Source organism: Gavialis gangeticus, unplaced genomic scaffold (assembly GCF_001723915.1).
Source record: "Gavialis gangeticus isolate Ggan-Ray unplaced genomic scaffold, GavGan_comp1, whole genome shotgun sequence".
Taxonomy (NCBI): domain Eukaryota; kingdom Metazoa; phylum Chordata; order Crocodylia; family Gavialidae; genus Gavialis; species Gavialis gangeticus.
The window spans coordinates 44,848,187-44,851,838 of NW_017728997.1; the positions used below are offsets into that span (position 1 = coordinate 44,848,187).

The 3,652-nt window shown below is 45.7% G+C and overlaps 2 protein-coding genes across 5 annotated transcripts in view; one reads left to right on the plus strand and one right to left on the minus strand.

Moving 5' to 3' along the window:
* CENPP (centromere protein P) overlaps positions 1 to 3,652 on the plus strand; it is a 484,341-nt gene that overhangs the window by 195,127 nt on the left and 285,562 nt on the right. The window lies entirely within an intron of this gene.
* The window catches only part of ASPN (asporin), an 89,056-nt gene that overhangs the window by 9,062 nt on the left and 76,342 nt on the right, over positions 1 to 3,652 (minus strand). The gene's annotated exons all lie outside the window — the stretch shown is intronic.

Sequence of the window (3,652 nt, forward strand, 5' to 3'; positions counted from 1 at the left end):
GCCTTACTGTTCTAATAATAAAGAAGTTTTTCTTGAGATCTAATCTAAATCTACTTCACTTAAATTTAAGTCATTGCTTCATGCCCCATCCTCTGTGGAAGGGGAATGCAATTAGTTCTTCTTCTTTATGGCAACCTTTCAGATATTTGAAAAACATGTACAATGTATGTTAAAAGTGCCTTATTGGGGCTTATTTGTTTTTAACCATTTCTAAACAATAGATTTGAATTCAGCAACAGATTTCAGATTTTTATTAAGCAAGATTTAAAAATTCTAATTTGTCCCTACAATAGATAAAACGACTTTAAGAACTTTCATTAAAATGTTTGTATTCTCTATCTTACCCTTAACTTTTAAATTAAGCATTGTTCAGATGTTCATTCTGTAGTGCCACAGAAAGCAGGTGTTCAGATGGTATACTCTACCTCTACATGTTCTAGTGGTACCACATATACCATATGAACAATAACATGGAATGCTGGAGGGGGTCTTTTGTTCCCACAACCGTTCCATAGTGTTCCGTTCTCCCTGCCCAATTCCAATAGGTGAATGAGGGAGAGTGGCTACTGTGGGCTCAGTGACAGACCACTACTCTAAACCCAGCTGTTGGTGAGTGTGGGACCTGCACTGGGCTTTCCCATGGGAAGCAGAGCTGAAGCCCACCTGGGATTAGAGGCTGCAGCTCTTCCTGATGTGATGACAGGTACCACTGCTGCCTGACAATTGCCAACAGCATCCCTGGTCCCCTTTCCCCGGCAGTGGGGAGAGGGCAGGCTTGCAAAACAGGCAATTCCCTATCTACCCCAGCTGAAGAACAAGCATGCAGGGACTTTGTAGTGCTCCACGTAATGGGCTCTGAATTTCTCCACACTCCTCATGGTGCTATTTTTTGTAGCATTTTAGGACTTAGACTACATTTGTCCCACCATATCAGCTGTTTTAATATAAGAACAAACAATTGGCCATTCATACTCTTTGCTGTGCTAAGAAAAATGGCTGATCAACCAGAAGAATAGCATATCCACAACAGAGAACTTGTTGTTTCAAATGTCGAATCGTTTGACTTTCTGGGACAAGTTTAAAGTGTGGTCAGTTCTGCGATCCAACTGCAACCTCCTTCAGCCCTCCATCTCAGTCCTAAAGTGCTCCCTGCAAGGGGGAGGCAGGGAGGAAGAGCACCTGGCTACCCCACAGGCTGTTCAGCAGGGAGGTCTCAGAGGCACCTTCCAGACAGCTTTATTCGTGTTGCCACTGGGTGGCAATAGGGACAGGACTGCAGTGGAAGCAGTGACTTGCAAGCAGCCTGAGACTGGAGGACACCTGCAACAGCCAGTAGTTTCCAGTCTGGATCAGCTGCCACCATGGCAGCAACAGCTGAGGCTGTTTCACTTGTAGACAGGCTCCCCTGAGAACAGAGGAGCTAAGGGGCCAGCCCCTTATTGGTCTCCTGGCTGGAAAGCATGCCTTTGTGGCAACACTTGTGCTCCAGCCAGGAGGCTGTGAATGACCCAAAGAACCTCATCTATCCATCCTTAGCACTCTATTTTTTTGTAAGGAATGAGCTTTGTAGCACTACAAAAATAACATGTTAAAGGGTGGAACAGATGTTGCCCTTCCTTGCCTTTATGCCACCATAAAAAAATTTTGGCAGCACAAAAGCCAAACAAATACATGTCCATACCCTTTTTTGCACCACAAGCTTCAAATTTGTGGCCATGACGAAGCTGAGGCTGCTTTATTGCAGTGGATGTCTGTTTGTTTTGTGGTGGGAGAGCGTGGGCAGATGGAGCTGCCTGCTCTCTCCAACCACCATGGACAGGTGCTCTGGAGACTTGAGGGACCTGATGCTGCATACCCTAGGAAATCTTGGGAAAGATCAGGCCCCTCAAGTCCCTGGAGCACCAGCGAGACACCCCAGGGAATCTCAGGGCGTACCTTGATGAGCAGGGAAAGCTTACGTTACCCCTTATTCTGCATCTGGCCCCTGGGTTGTCTCTCAAAGCAGGGAAAGCCAGTGGTTCCTTGCTTATGGAGATGCACCCTGGGAGATGCAAGAGCTGGGGAATTGCTAGTGCTCTATGCCTCCACACTGGGACCCATGTCAGGTCCTGCACTGGCCCATGCTTCATGCAATGGGTCAGGTCAGCGTGGGTCCTGGGGAATCCCCGATTCCCTGTGCCTCCATGCTGTGATCCCTGTTATCCATAACTCTGTGTGAAGCATGGGTTGGTCTGGGTCCTAGTGTGGAGGCATGGGATCACACAGGTCCAAGTGTTGAGGCATGGGGAGCCACGAATTTCCTTGCTCCCATGCTGCTCTGCACTGGGACCCATGCATCTGTGTGAGGTGCAAGTTTGCACATGGCCCAATGTGGGTCCCAGCATGAAAGCAGGGAGTGCTGGGAATTCCCCAGCTCACTGGCCTACCAGGTGTGTATCACCATGAGCAGGGAACCCTAGCCTTTTGCTGCTTAAAGAGACATGCCCCTGGGATCTCCCCAGCATGTCTCTTTAAGAAAGGAACCCTAGACTTCCCCTGCTTACAGAGGTGCCTGAGGCATCTTGGAGGGTACATCTCCATAAATGGCAAACCTTGGGCTTTCCAGGCTTAAAGGGACAACCCAAGTACCCAATGCAGGATAAGGGGTGATGTGTTCTCCTTGCTAAGGGATTCCTCACCTTCCTCACTGACCCATGTATGAAGCATGGCTTGGCACAGGACCAGGATGGGTCCCAGCTTGGAAGCGCAGGGCTTCAGAAATTCCCCAGCTCCTGTGCCTTCCCGCTTCTCCTTGCCGGAACCTGTACTCACCTATGCTTTACCCAGAAGGGTTTCAAGAGGCAACATATGTTTTACCCCGTAAAGCAGATCAGGTGTAGCAGGATGAGTCCTGCTACAGTTGATCTGCTTCAGTTTAGCAATGTCTGTTTCTACCCAAAGGCCTATGAATTGCGTGTAGCACTTGTAGTGCTACAGATCTGTTCATGGCGTAACAGTGATTTAATAGTACAGGGATTTATCTCATGTATAACGTGTCTCTTTCTAAAAAACTTGTTTTTCACCATATGATCAGTACACTACACTAACAATTTTGGCTGTGCACTTTTGGCCCTTTTCTGATTTTTTTTTCTTCCAGTGTTCACATTTCTATCAAGTATGGTTTAAGTTTAACACACAACCTTTACACACTGAATTAAAAAGAACAGTGGATTGAGGAATACTTTTGTGGAATGATTAAAAAAAAAAGATAATCCATGATGCCAATGCTAATTTTACAGGATAATATCAAGCTACCCATTAAGGCTAGCAAAAATATTCTGTAGTATTGGAACACTTCGTTGATTGACCTTGCGGTAGAATAAAGTCATGGTTATAGCAGTTTAGAAACATTAGACTTTAAAGTTACATTATTCTGTTTATTGTATCAACCTTTTCTACCCCATTATACAATACTAGATTATATATAGTAAGGGTGTGCAAAGCGAGCCATATTTGATTTGGATTTGGCCAGATTTGGGGGACAGTGATTGTTTGCTGATTCGGAACACTGACTCGATTCGATTTGGCCAAATCTGAAGATTCAATTTTGATTCGGTGAATCAGCAATTTGGCCATAGACACAGCTTTATATATTTTTTCTACATACCTCAAG